General features: G+C 45.9%; 1 long non-coding RNA gene across 1 annotated transcript in view; it reads right to left on the bottom strand.

Annotated features, from left to right (window-relative positions):
* The window catches only part of LOC143984482 (uncharacterized), an 88198-nt gene that overhangs the window by 50945 nt on the left and 22084 nt on the right, over window positions 1-15169 (bottom strand). The window contains exon 2 of the long non-coding RNA XR_013274880.1: window positions 10401-10567. This is a non-coding gene — a long non-coding RNA (uncharacterized LOC143984482). The remainder of the gene's footprint in view (window positions 1-10400; window positions 10568-15169) is intronic.

The following is a 15169-nucleotide window of genomic DNA, read 5'->3' as shown; positions in this document are numbered from 1 at the left end:
GTAGGAATCAGGCTGTGAAGCTGCAAGGCTTAATTTCCTGTTACCCTTAGTAAAGATGCCTGCACTTGAAGCCCATGGACATGTCAGCTTTGGGTGCTGACATGGCGGGCTCCCTGGACAGGTAAGTGTCCTTATATTAAAATTCTGCAGCTACAGAATTTGTATTTTGCTGCTGACTTTTTTTTTTTTTTTTAATACAGGCTGGAACTCTGCTTTAAGACAAGCTTTTCACATGGCTTTCTGATCAGGTCTGCCTGTCAGTTTTTTAGATGGACCTGATCGGATGCTCTATGCACCTCTATGGAGCGGCGGACGTCAGCGGTGACATGTCTGCTGGCACTCAATGCAATCTGACCTGATCCTGTCTGTCAAATCTAGACAGATGGAGGTTCTATTTTCCAGCTGTCTGGCAGATCAGATGAAAATGGACAGATGGTCCATTTTCATCCGATCTCTCCATAGAGGAGAGCGGGACTCTGACAGGTCCGTCTCTGCACAGTGAGCGGAGATGGACCTGTCATCCGCCTGCTTAGCAGGGATCAGCAGATCAATCCCTTGCCAAACAAGCAGAGTCCATCAAACAGACAAGCCCATGTGAAAGGAGCCTTTGGGTCTCAGATCCAATTTCAAATCTCCTTTAGAAGTCAATGAGAGGACTGAAAATGATTAAACAGCTTTGTCTGTGTTTAAATAAAAAAAGTTTATCTTTTGCCAAAGAATCTATGTTATGATTGTGTTTGTCTCCATGATAGCTCATAGTTATTTTATCTCTTACAGCATTAGAAAACATTTCTGAAAGAACAAGTTTTAAAGACATAAGATGTTGTAGAAAGATTTAGGACTATGGGAAGAAGTGAGTTATACCCAACACTTTTTAATCAGAAATTTCTGGCATACATAGTGTATATTTCCCAAACTGTAAAAACATACAGGTACATCCAAGTATGATTTAACAGTAATATATAATATTACAACGTGAACCCTATAATTCCATATTTCATTTTTACAGCATTTTTGTTGGCTCAGTTCAACAGTTTATTAGAAATTATGGAGACTCCAGTACTACAGTCCATCAGCTAAGCAGTTTGTCATTACTAACCATCAGTATTTGAACAGATGGTTTGTGTAATCTGCATGCTTAATGCATGAGCAATGTTTGTTAATATTATAAGTTTAAGTATTTGTTTTAGTTGGCCTTTACAAATCTACTCCTTTTATTCATTAACACAGTGACAAACATAGTACAAAATATGTTTCCCTTAGCACATTCTACAAAATTATGTTATTTATGGTCTGTAATTTACTGGAATCAGAAAGGTCGGATTTTAGCCTTACTAATATGAAATGTGCATGAGAGATCAAGTAAATCACCAAAATATTTAGTTCCTTAATATATTAAAGACTATTTGTTCAAGTAAAAATATTCTTTCTAGGAAAAATAAAATACAATGTCTAAGTCTAGGTTTGCATCTATGCAGCTGTGCTTGATGCCTTTTTCAGGCTCGTTTTGCATTTTAAACCCTCGATTTTTATGCTCTTTTTCATGCTGTTTTTATGCATTTTACATTTCTTTTCTTTAAACACACTGTAAACACACTTTATATAGCTGGTTGCTAAGGAGCGGATCAGAAAGCCGACCACCGCATCCCTAACAAGCAATGAGTCATCAGCTGTCAAAGGGATTCCCCTCTGAAAGCTAAATGTAAAAAAAAAATAAAAATAAAGAATTGCTAGAAAAAACAAATAGTGAAAGATAGGGGTGCAACGGATCAAAAAACTCATGGATCGGATCGTTCCTTGGATCAGAGTCACGGATCAGATCATTTTTCGGATCAGCAAATAATAATTTAATTTTCAAAAACCTATGAAAATTCCATAGTTTTATATATATATAATATAGTCCCCAATATAGTCCCCAATGTATTATCCACAATCTCCCCCACTGTAATATTGGCTGGGTATGGCTGAGCATGGCTGAGTATGGCTGGGTACGGCTGAGCATGGCTGAGTATTGCAGAGTATGGCTGGGTATCGCAGAGTATTGGCTGGGTATCGCAGAGTATTGGCTGGGTATCGCAAAGTATTGGGCGGGTATGGCAGAGTATTGGGCTGGTATTGAAGAGCATGGCAGGGTATTGCAGAGTATGACAGGGTATTGCAGAGTATTGGCAGGGTATTGCAGAGTATTGGCAGGGTATTGCTGGGTATGGAGAGATGACTGCTTCCATCCGATCTCTCCCCTTCACTGCACAGATTAGTACAGAGAGGGGAGAGAGGAACCGGCGTCATGACATGACGCCAACCGACGTCATAACATGACACCGGTTTGTTTACAAGTGATTGCTCCGTCGGAGAGATCACATTGTAAACGACCTGGGTGTAGAAAGATGGCAGCCGCTTTGGAGCTAGGCCGAAGCCGCAGCCTTTCCTAAGGCTGAGACAGTGGAGCGCTCTGCGGATCGCGGCATGTGCCGATCCGAGCAGGGTGACCCATTCAGATCACGGATCGGTGACGATCCGTTGCACCCCTAGTGAAAGAAAACAACCCTTTGGGACTGGTATGGATTTGGTGGGGACACTACCAGGATAAAATAATAAAAAAAAAAAATGTTGTGGGGTCCCCCCTAAAATCCATACCAGACCCTTATCTGAGCATGTAGCCCAGAAGATCAGGAAAGGGAGGGAACGAGCAAGTGCCCCCCTCTCCCAAACCATACCAAGCTGTATGCCCTCAAGATGGGGGGGTGCTTTGGGGCTGGGGGCTCTATTCTCCACCCCAAAGCACCTTGTCTCCATGTTGTTGGGGACAAGGGCCTCTTCCCGACAACCCTGGGTGGTGGTTGTGGGGGTCTGCGGGCAGGGGGCTTATCAGAATATGGAAGTCCCCTTTAAAAACAATCACCTATCATGGTTGAGCCTCATGATATCAATGGCTCAGCACCAATTGCACAGTTATGCACATGTCCAGGCATTATGGTCTCAAGTTGCACCTGTGGCTAAAGTTATTTTTCTATTGCATTACACCGGGGCTAAGTAAGTGTGAGCAGCCCACAAGAATTGATAGCAACATACAGAACCTCAGAGTCATGCAGGGCCCTTCAGGTATCTTTCACGGCTGGTAACTGTGAGGGATTGGCATCAAATAGTAAAGGAAACTAGCAGGGAACTCCTCATAAGAATCCAGGAACAAACTTTGAGCACAGGAACACACAGGTAAGTTCACATGAAAACTCATGTTTATTCATTAAACAATAATAAAAAAAATCTTCTCACAGGGCACATCAAACAGAACATTTTCACAATGCGAAAAGGGTTTGTAGATTCACAGTCCTTCGGTTTGTGTGGGATTTTTCTGGCTTATACAACTCAAATCTGGCTCTTATTTACAGAACCACACATTTTGAGCTTGTGTGGATGGACAATGCAACTTGTAACATCAATTTAAGACACTTCTAAGATCATTCAGAATTCACTGACCAATGCATTTAAGCTGCAGTTGACTTCCTGTTCTGCATTCAACTTACTTCAAGCCACTTTTGCATTCATTTAAACTTGAATAGGGAGAAAAGCAGTTCTGGCATGATCAAAAGCCCATTGACATTGACCCTTTGTGGTTGATTTATGAAAGTCAAATAAGCTGTTCACTTTGATTGGAAATTCACTCTTAGCGTAGTGAATGTGGTAAAAATTCACTTTGCAAAGAATAGCCAATCACATGCGAGGAAAATTTAAAAATAAAAACAGTATTTTTGCCTGAACATGATTGGCTGATGGAGATCAGCAGAGCTTCACATCATTCACTAAGCTAAGGGTAAATTCCCTCTCATAGTAGAAATTCCCGTGAAAAATTAACAACCTGTTTGGCTTTAGTAAATCAACCCCTTTATGTCACCAGGCGAATAAAGACCCCAAAGATGGTTGAATCACAGAATGTATAGCTGGGTACACACAGCCTGAATATCAGCCAGGTCAGTAGTAACTGGCCAACATTTGGACCATATGCACAGCTGTCCTTACGACAGAAGCAGCATATAAAACCAAGATCAGTTTGATCTGCTGCTACATAATCCAGCAATGGTTTTTAAACAAAGGAACCGAACTCCACAATTACTCTTAGCCGCTGGGATTACTGTTTCAGTAAAGAGAATTACCAGCTAAAAACAAAAGTTGCATTACTGGTCACCAAGTGGTTAAAGAGTCTAAAACTTTTTTCATGTAATACAAGATTGCAATGTTGGTGTCTATGGTGATAAGACACTGTACTGTCCATGGTCCTGAAATATCTGAAAACATCAGCAGCGCTCTTCTTGTTGTGTCACTTGTTAATTTATATTACTTCTACCTCTCTATCAGGCATATAGTCTGGTAAATCCATGGCTGGAGGAACAGCAAGAATGTGGACACACACAATGCAAATACCAGCCATGGGCAGCACAGTGGTGTCATGGTTAGCATTTTTACCTAGCAGCAAAAAGGGTCACTGGTTTGAATCCTGACCATGACACCATCTGCTTGGAGTTTGCATGTTCGCCCTGTACCTGTGTGGGTTTACTCCGGTTAACTCCCACACTCTAAAGAAATGCTGGTAGGTTAATCTGATCCTGTCTAGATTGGCCCTAGCATGTATGAATGTGTGGTAGGGACCTTAGGTTGTAAGCAGTGGTGGGACAAGGTATTTCAGTGCCCAGGGCGAGGATGCCAAAATGCGCCCGACCCCATGCCCTGAGCAGGGGGCAGAGCTAGTAAAAGTATTTGCAGCACACAAAAACATATGTGATGGTTGCAGATAGCGGAGAGCTTCAGTATTACTATTTACATTTGTGATTGGTAACTAATGAGTAACTTGGCTGCCCAAGGGTGATTTTTGAAGACTGTAAATGGTGCTCTAGAACTAATTGAAGCTGATCTCGGTCCTGCTTGAAAACCTCCTTCGATCTGCGGGCTGCAGTGCTGATCATTGCATTCTGACAGCAGAGGAGTCCTGCTGTCAGAGTACAACAACACAGAGGGGGGATTCCTCCATCCACCTTGTTTGAGTGGATGCAGGGATCTGTTCAGCCTGCTGGAAAAAAAAAAATATATATATATATTGTGTACTAGTGTTTCACTGCAATACAGATATCGGTGCTGATACTAAGCATTCGCATGAGTACTTGTACTCAATCAAATGCTCTGATACCTAAAACCAATATTTTGCATTGTAATTTGAGCTCATACAAAATGAATGTGCTCAAATCTCACTGTAAAGAATTTCATGCAATACGGTGGGATTCCGGTTCGAATCACATGTGGTTTCCCACACAGTTCCCCTGTGAGCCTAGGTTTGTCATAGTGACTTCATCCTGGGTTCACATAGGAGCAGTGCTTGAGACCACATGTAAACCTAAGCCCTCTTCAGGATCTAGTGACTAATGACCAATTGCCCTCCCTCGATACTATTAAAGAGACTTACAATGCCTCCTCCTTGGACCACTTTGCATTTCTGCAAATTTCATCATACGTACGACATTATCCGACCCCTTCTCATACGATACCCCATACAGACTGACAGTGGCAGGACACTGTATTTCTGTGCCCAGGCCCACAATGCCAAAATGCGCAGGAATCGCACCGCATTCCACAAGATTCTTTGAATGTGATATGAGCCCATTCATTTTGTATGGGCTCAAATCTCAACACAAAGGTTTCAATAACTGGTATTAGTACTTGAGCACAAGTATAGGTACTCATAATTGCCAGTACAAAACGGGTATTGGCGCAACCCCAGTGTGTACCCAGCTTTATACAATGTATCAGGGTGTTAACGATATATTAGGTATTATAAAGATAACAGGGAAAACATTTGTCATTGTTAGTACTCATGCACAAGAACACTATGCTGTAGGTGAGCATACACTATACAATCTGATTGTACAATCTCTGCACAACCTCCTTTAGATTTACCAAAACTTTGTAATATATGGACAAACCTAAACAATTAATTGTAGTATCCAATCGGGCAGGCCTTTGTACTACATAGTTGGTGGTAGATCCAATCAGCTTATATAGTGTATGGATCCGTTTTTTTTTTATTTTATTTTTTTTTTATTTATCAGTCCATGTCCGATAAAAAAAACTGAGCAGATCCATCCATCTATGCCCAGCTTTATTAGCTTCTGTGTAGAATCCCTGGTGGTTTCTTATGCCTGGGGAGCCCACCAAGCATCCATGTGTGTGGGTTCTTTAGGGGCCATTCACATGCAGTGCAGACATGTGTGTCCTGTGCAGGGCTCTCTTTTATCAGTACAGTGTGTACATTCCTGTGCCAGCTTCCTATTTACTTCTATTGGAACCCGAACCTGTATGTTATATTAGGATACAGTGGTTGTGTCCATGCAGCCTCATGTCCCAGTAGAAATGAATGGGCTGCTGGCATGGGGGATACAGCCCTGCATGTGAGGCGCATTGTTTGCACCCCTTGCGAATGTGCATGTACTAAAAATAGAATGTGAAAGAACAGTTGTCTCCACTGCAATGAACAGGGATATGAACCCTGAACATCATTTTCAGAAAATGTTACCTGTTAGCTGAGAGACAGAGGAGAGAACACCACTTAGTTTTGGCTGTGCAGCTATGGGGGGGGGGGGGGTCCGAAGGGCAGGGCACAGGAGGAAGGGTCACTATACAGAGGAGTAATGGGCTCTGAGATGTCAGAACAGACATGGGGACACTGAGAGATTAGGCAGGACTCAGAGATAGAGATGACTGGAGAGGGAGGAGAGAAGCCATTGTCCAGGCAAGGAGAGGAGCAGAAAAGTTCATCAAGAAAGCATGGACAACTGATGCCTTGATGTGCCCGCCTGCTCCATTCTACTGTCATTGAGGCCAGAAGTACAGTTTACTGTGCAGGCAGGGGGCAGGTGTAGTGCTACGATGTAGCCTACATGCAGGGAGAAAGCCGATCTCTGCCTGTGTTACATTCGGCAGCATGTTCTATGCTGGAAGAGATGTACCCAGCAAACTGCACCCTCGTTCCACAGGAAATGCACAGAGTCCTGACCTCAAGCCGATAGAATACCTTTTGTATGAATTAGAGTGGAGGCTGCAAGCCAGGCCTTCTTGTCCACAACAGTGCCTGACCTCACAAATGCCCTTCTGGAAGAATGGTCAAAAATTCCCATAGACACACTCTTAAACCTTGTGGATAGCTTTCCCAGAAGAGTTGAAGCTGTTATAGCTGCAAAGGGTGGGCCAACTCAATATTGAACCCTATGGACTATGACTGGGATACTATTAAGGTTCATGTGCGTGCAAAGGCAGACGTCACAATACTTTTGGTAATATAATGTATATAAAAAAAAAATGAAAAATGTATTTTTGAAAGTGGTTGTAAAGTCAAATAACAATTACTGCCAGCCCCTCTGTTCTGCTAAGTGCCCCTACACTGTGCACATGTTTGCATAAAATTGTCCCTGTAAATACCTTACTTCAGATTTGTTCTGGCCGATCAAGTGACCTCCAGCCACTTTCCTCCTCCTATCTAAGGGCAACAGCTGTGATCTCTGCTCAGACCCTCCTGCTGTAGCCCTAGAGTGGTTGGAGGTCACATGACCCACCAGAACCTGAATCTGAAATAAGGTATTTACAGGTACAATTTTATTAAAAAAAACATGTACACAGTGTAGGATTGCTTAGTAAAACAGAGGGGCTGACAGTAAATATTATTTTACTTTACTGTCAACTACTAATAGCGGCAGGAGGGCGGTGGCACTGGAGACAGCTCACACACACACAGGAGTTGACAGGCAGGGGGAGAGGGAGAAGAGAGCAGCGGGATGACGGAGGCATGCAAGCTGACCAAGGTAATCATGGATCATTAGCCATGATTACTGTGGTAAACAAACTAAGGGGGACACAGGAACGGGCAGGATCAATCAGGTTTTTTTTACATCATAGACAGGGACAGATTAGACAGCACAAGCACTGTGCTGTTTAACTTGCTATAAAGGGAAAAGGATCTCTTCCCTTGTTTTTTTCTTTTGTTTAGGGTTATTACCTCTTTAAGTAAGTTTATACTTGTAATGTCAGTTTTGCTATAGCACTTCATACAGAAAGAATGGGGGAAAAAAATGTAATCCCCCCACCTAAAATGCATACCAAACCCTGTGAGTTTGGTATTCATTTTAAGGGGGGCGCCCCACGCAAAAACAAAAAACATGTGTAAGATACCCTCAGGGCAGCCATTAGAAATGTATATAGCTTTAGGCCTGGGCCCCCCCCCCTGGGTCCGACCCCAACATTGCCCAGGCCAGCCCACTGGTCGTCCCACCGAAACCACCCACTGGCCATCCTACCAATTCCCTCAGTGCACCCACTTTTATTTTAACACTCTTACACCTTAATATAGGAAAAGTGGATTACAAGTCAATATTTAACAGTAAGGGAATACAACCCTCCCTTAGCCCTCATTTCCTCTGTGATACAGGAATCAACCAATATAACAGCTCTTGACTGACTAAAGCGCAATACCTTTATTCTCTTTAAAATCCAGTTTAAGTGGTCTGGAGGGATGGATGGTGCTGGGCATGGGTGGGGATGCATTGTGGAGACTGGTTTGGAGGGATGGATGGTGCTGGGCGTCGGTGGTTAGGCATTGTGGAGACTGGTTTGGAGGGATGGATGGTGCTGGGTGTGGGTGGGGATGCGTTGTGGAGACTGGATTGGAGGGATGGATGGTGCTGGACGTGGGTGGGGATCAGTGGCAGCTGGTGCTCAAAATTGTTGGGGGGCGCAAACAAACTGAAAAATACTGAACCCCCCACCAATTGTAGCCACTTGTGCCCATCAAGCGCATCCATTGTGCCCACCAAATGCAGCCACTGTGCCCATTGACCACACTCCCGCCCACGGATCGTGGCTCTGGCACCCCCCCACACGTGGATCCACGTGGGGGGGTGAGGGGATGCAGCCGGCTAAGCCTCTCAGAGCGGCGGCGACCTCCACTCCAGCACGAGTCTCCTCACTCCTCTTCCTAAGCACCAGGCATCCAATAGGATGGTGTGGTGCTATGGCCAATCAGGAAGCAGGCAAGCCTCCTGATTGACCAGGAAGAAGGTTAGTGTGAAAATTAATTCTCTATTGTCACACAATTGGGTGGGATCAGGGCGCACTCTCTGCCCCCCGAGCCGACCCTATTTTGAAGCCTATTAGAGCATTTGGCTCTAATCAGGTGCTTCAAAATATACCACCCCGCCATAGGAATCCATGCGTCCAACGTCCTGAAAGGGGCTAGGTGCATAAATGGGGGGGGGGAGGTGCCCGTGCACCGTCAGTGCACGGGCCGCCACTGGAGTGGATGCGTTGTGGAGACTGGTCTGGAGGGATGGAGTAGATGCTGGGTGGGGGTGAAGATGATTGAGTTGCGTTGTGAAAATGGATGAGGATGACTCTGGGGTGGGGATGAGAATTACATAGTGAAGAGGCTCTCCAAAATGTAACTCTCATCTGCACACAGAGTGATCCATTTTCACAATGCAACTCAATTATACCACATTACATTTTTTAAAACGTAACCTCCATGCAGCAATCTCGGATCTATCCTCATGGCACCTGTTATTGCTGTGTTGCTGTGTCCTGTATCCTGTGTCTCTATGACGAGCTGGCCACCTCCCTGCTGACCTGACCAATCACAATTCAAGTAAACCAGCAGCAACCATCAGGCTCTGCCTCAGCAGGATGCGATCACCTGCTGTGTGTCTGTGTGTAGAAGAATCCTCAGGAGAATACTCTGCAGCAGCGTGCATCGGCTGTCTTCAGCGGGGGGGTGGGGGGGGCAATGTTAGCTCTTAGAAGTTAAAGTGTTAAAGTGTCCGCCAGACTTGTGGCTACGGCCAGCGGGGGGAGGGCCTGGGAAGAAGTGAAGTCAAAGTGTCCTACCTTCTGGAGCGGTTCTGCTGTATGCTGTTGGGAGGAGCGGGCCCTGGCCAGCCGGGCCCTTAGGGACATTCGGGCCCCTTACATGTCTAATGCCTGTACCCTCCTGATGGCGGCCCTGGATACCCTAGGAGATCCATACCAGAACCTTAATCTGAGCATGCAGCCTAGCCTCTAAACTATGCCAGGCCACATGCCTTCGAAAGGGGGGTGCTTATTCCCATGTTGATAGGGATAAGGGCCCCTTCTGCTGGCAGCAGGTTTATCGGTATCTGGAAGTCTTCTTTGAAATTAAGATGGCCCTAGATAATACTCCCCTCTCACATGGATGAATAAGTAGAACACAGTTCACAGACAAGTAACCAAAAACTAGACGCTCCAATGTTTCACAAGTTGTTTATTAGGAAAAGGAAAATCCCCAAATAAGTCCCTCATTGTAAGTCTTTAATTTAATTTGACTTGTCAAAGTTAAAAAAAAAACAACATACCTGACAAACCATACCAATCCTAACGGTACTTCTTGTTGGAAGGTTTAGTCCAGAGTGGAGCTTTGGCTGGGAGTTGAGACGTTTAGCGTACTCAGGCAGGCCGGGTCAGCAAGGTACAGAGTCAGAATCCAGAAGCGTGGTCGGGGACAGTCAGGGTCATACACCAACTGGCAGAGTAATGTAGAACCATCAGACAAAGAGAGTAATACAGGGACAGGCAGAGGTCAAAGTCCAGAAGTTCAATAACTCAGCAGTATGTCACACACCCAGGGAAACAGATCCAATAAATGGGCATAGTCCACAGGAAGTACTGCAATTTAAGCTGATCTGACTGTGGCTTGATTGCAGCTGGAAGGCAGGTGGGGCTAGAGAGTAACGCAGTGCCAAAAAGTAAAAAAATAGCCTGGTCATGAAGGGGGGTAAATCTTTTGGAGATCAAGTGTTTATTGCAACGCACCTTACATGTATGAAGGGAGTCTTATTATATTCAGACAAACAACCTTAAGTAGGCTTACATCACTCTGAATGATTCTACCAGAGCATTAAAGTGGTTGTAAACACTTTACAACCAGGTTTTGCTACAGGTATGCCTATAATAAGGCTTACCTGTAGCTACCCTGGATTATCTACTAAACCTGCACGGTTTAGGAGCTATCTCTTGTATCTGCATGTGCCCACGTCATCGGCACATGAGTACCGATGCAACGCCACGTACGTGCCTTTGCTTCAGTTAGACTGTGCCGTTACCAGCGGCTCCCATGCAAATGTGTGGGAGTGACATCATCGCAGCTCCAGCCAATCACAGCACCGGAGCCCGCGATACCCAGAAGTAACTCCAGGAGCAATGTCGCCGGCTGGACCACTGCGTGGGCTTCAATCTAAGGTAAGTAATACATAATGAGCTAGTATGCTATGCATACTAGCTTATTATGCCTTTGTCTTGCAGTCTTTTTTTGTTTTGTTTGTGGGTTTACAACCACTTTAAATCATAAGTAATCCACATGTTGTCAAAGTACATTTTTTCATTTATTCACTCAGAGCTAAACAGTAACAATATATTTGCTGTAGCAGAAAATTTGGACAAATTGGGTAATTACAATGCAATGGGAAAAAGCATTTAACACATGTAATAAAGTCAGCTCTCAAATTATTTTTTGCTAAAAGTGTATAATAGGTAATGTGTTGGACATATCAAGCAAATGTGGCTTTGGGGTTTGGAAAAAAAAGTTAGAGGAGCACAGATCTACTAAAACAATTGGTTCTAAATCCATAATTTCAATACGATTGTCTCTTCACATCATCACACTTCTTCACCTTCTAATAAAGTGGCAGATTACACAGCAATCCTGCTTCATAAAAGAGTAAGGAATGATATGTGCCATGTGCATCTGTCATGTTAGAGAGCGATGCTTGCTACCAGCATAGGTCTACAAAACCAGAGCCATGTAGGTCTCTGCCTAGAAACTGCTACCCTCACTAACCCCTATTGGTAAAAATCAGGCATAATTCACAAACCCAAAAAATGTTCCAGTGTTTCTCCTTTACAAAGGCTGCAATTTTAAATCATAAATAATAAAACATTAAAAAATTATTACAATAGTCCAGATAGAAAAAGGCAGAAAAGACAAGGTGGTTAATATCTACAAAAAAAATGTTCCCCCAAGTTTATCTTTTAGGGGACCCCACTTTTATTCCTGCCTTTATTTCCCCAGAGAGCTTTTCATGGTGGCATACCAACTCCCTTAAGCCGCGTACACACGGGCGGACTGTCTGGCCTACTTAGTCCGCCGAAACACATTTCAGCGGACAGTCCGCTCGTGTGTGGGCTTCAGCGGACTTTTTCAGCGTGCAGTCTGGCGGACTAAGTATTTCAGAATGTTGGAAATACTGTCCGCTGGACTCGCATTTCGGCGGACAATCCGCCCGTGTGTGTGCCAGTCCGCCGTACTTTTGAAATGAGCGGACTTTTCCCGCCCGGAGAAAAGTCCGCTCATTTCGAGCGGGTATCCAGGTAGGCGGGGCCCGTGACGGAGACGTCGCTGGCCCCGCCGCCTGGTATGGGCTTAAAGGGGAACCCCAACGCCGAAAAAAATCGGCGTGGGGGTCCCCCCCAAGTCCACAACAGACCCTTGTCTGAGCAAGCTACCCGGCCGGCCAGGAAAGGGGGGCGAGCGAGCGCCCCCCTCCTGAGCTGTACCAGGCAGCGTGCCCTCAGCATGGGGGGGTGCCTTGGGAAAGGGGGGGCCGCGCGGCCCCCCCACCCCAAAGCACCTTGTCCCCATGTTGATGAGGACAAGGGCCTCTTCCCGACAACCCTGGCCGTTGGTTGTCGGGGTCTGCGGGCGGGGGGCTTATCGGAATCCGGGAGCCCCCTTTAATAAGGGGGCCCCCGGATACCGGCCCCCCACCCTATGTGAATGAGTATGGGGTACAATGTACCCCTACCCATTCACCTGTAAAATAAAAGTTCCAAAAAAAAAACACAACACAGGGTTAAAATATTTTATTGCACAGCTCTGGGGGTCTTCCGTCTTCGGGGGTCTTCTCGCCGGACTCCTCCGCTATCTTCTTGTAGCTCTTTTGCTAGCGGAGGAGTCCGGCTTTCTTCCTCGCCGCCGGCCTCTTCTCCCGACTTCGGGGGTCTTGTCCCCCTCTTCGGTTCTTCTGTCGCTGCCGTCGCCGTCGCCGCCGCCTTCCATTCTTCTTCTTCTTCTTCTTCTCCAGGAGATGTTGCCTCGACGCTCTCTCCGGCCGGAATGCCAGGGACGCGATCCGCTGCCACTTATATAGGGACAATGGGGCGGTGTCACATGGCTTTATGTCACATGGGTTGGTCACATGGTGACCCCGCCCCCTTACGATGTCATAGTCCACATGTGACATCAACCCATGTGACCAACCCATGTGACATAAAGCCATGTGACACCGCCCCATTGTCCCTATAGAAGTGGCAGCGGAGCGCGTCCCTGGCATTCCGGCCAGAGAGAGCGTCGAGGCAACATCTCCTGGAGAAGAAGAAGAAGAAGAAGAAGAAGAACGGAAGGCGGCGGCGACGGCGGCGACAGAAGGCGACAGAAGACCGGGCCACCGCCTGTAAAAGAGCTATAAGAAGGCGCGGTGGCCCGGCAGAAGAACCGAAGAGGGGGACAAGACCCCCGAAGTCGGGAGAAGAGGCCGGCGGCGAGGAAGAAAGCCGGACTCCTCTGCTAGCAAAAGAGCTACAAGAAGATAGCGGAGGAGTCCGGCGAGAAGACGGAAGACCCCCGGAGCTGTGCAATAAAATATTTTAACCCTGTGTTGTGTTTTTTTTGGTATTTTTATTTTACAGGTGAATGGGTAGGGGTACATTGTACCCCATACTCATTCACATAGGGTGGGGGGCCGGTATCCGGGGGCCCCCTTATTAAAGGGGGCTCCCGGATTCCGATAAGCCCCCCGCCCGCAGACCCCGACAACCAACGGCCAGGGTTGTCGGGAAGAGGCCCTTGTCCTCATCAACATGGGGACAAGGTGCTTTGGGTATGGGGGGGCCGCGCGGCCCCCCCTTTCCCAAGGCACCCCCCCCATGTTGAGGGCACGCGGCCTGGTATGGCTCAGGAGGGGGGGTGCTCGCTCGCCCCCCTTTCCTGGCCGGCCGGGTAGCGTGCTCGGACAAGGGTCTGTTGTGGACTTGGGGGGGACCCCCACGCCGATTTTTTCTGGCGTTGGGGTTCCCCTTTAAGTCCATACCAGGTGGCGGGGTCAGCAATGTCTCCTTCGCGGGCCCCGCCTACCTGGAGACGCGCTTGAAATGAGCGGACTTTCCTCCGCTTGTGTGGGCGAGTCCGTTCATTTCAAAAGTAGGGCGGATAGTATGGCGGACTTAGTCCGCCGTATTAGTCCGCTCAAAAAGTGCCGTGTGTGGGCAAGTTCGTTCATTCGAAAGTATGACGGACTGTCCGTCGGATTGTCTGACGGACTAAGTTGGCCAGACAGTCCGCCACATGTGTACGCGGCTTTACTTTAGCTGACCTCCAAATAGGAGGAACATTTGCTACTTTTGAGCTTCTACACACACAGAAACAAATCCCACACCGAGAATTCTACCAATCGGCATATTAGACATTTGTATACCACTCGCTATTGCCTCTCTCCAAACTCCCCAATTACATTTTTTGAAAGGCTTTGTTGTGACTCTCCTAGAGGTAAGAGTCTCATTTCGGATCTCTACAAATCAGCTGTCATTTCCAATTTTTCCAGTAAACTCCCTTATATGAGCAAATGGGAGACTTATTGTGCTACACAATTTACTCTGAAGGACTGGGATATTATGCTGGATAATTTGCGCAAATGTACTAAATCACTTGCAATTAGGGAGACCAAAGAGGAAAGGTTAATTCACACTATTTGTGTGTCAACTGTATGGGCTATTGCTCTACACTTGAAGTCCCCAATGGTTCCCTTATCTACAATTTTGGATGGAGTGGATATTATCATGTTAATGGTAAGGATCCTATATACCTAACAGGATAAGATGCTCTTGTAAATGGGATGCATAGAGGCACCACCTTCATATACTTGTACCTTGAATGTTTATGTTACCATAGGTTAAATGCTTAGTGCCATTGGACACACTTTTTCTATTTGCCTATTTCTGTAAATTAACTGATTCAGATGCTCTGGAGATTTTCTGTATGCTTCTAAATTGTTGTTTGCTTTATGGTATAAATTTGTACTTCTGACATATATCCTATCTTATATATTGTCATGATACGATTTATTATACATAC

This window comes from Lithobates pipiens, unplaced genomic scaffold, assembly GCF_037356315.1.
Source record: "Lithobates pipiens isolate NorthernLeopardFrog02 unplaced genomic scaffold, aLitPip1_a1.2 Scaffold_16, whole genome shotgun sequence".
Taxonomy (NCBI): domain Eukaryota; kingdom Metazoa; phylum Chordata; class Amphibia; order Anura; family Ranidae; genus Lithobates; species Lithobates pipiens.
Note: the sequence above shows the minus strand (reverse complement) of the source record. Positions and strands in the feature narration are given on the sequence as shown.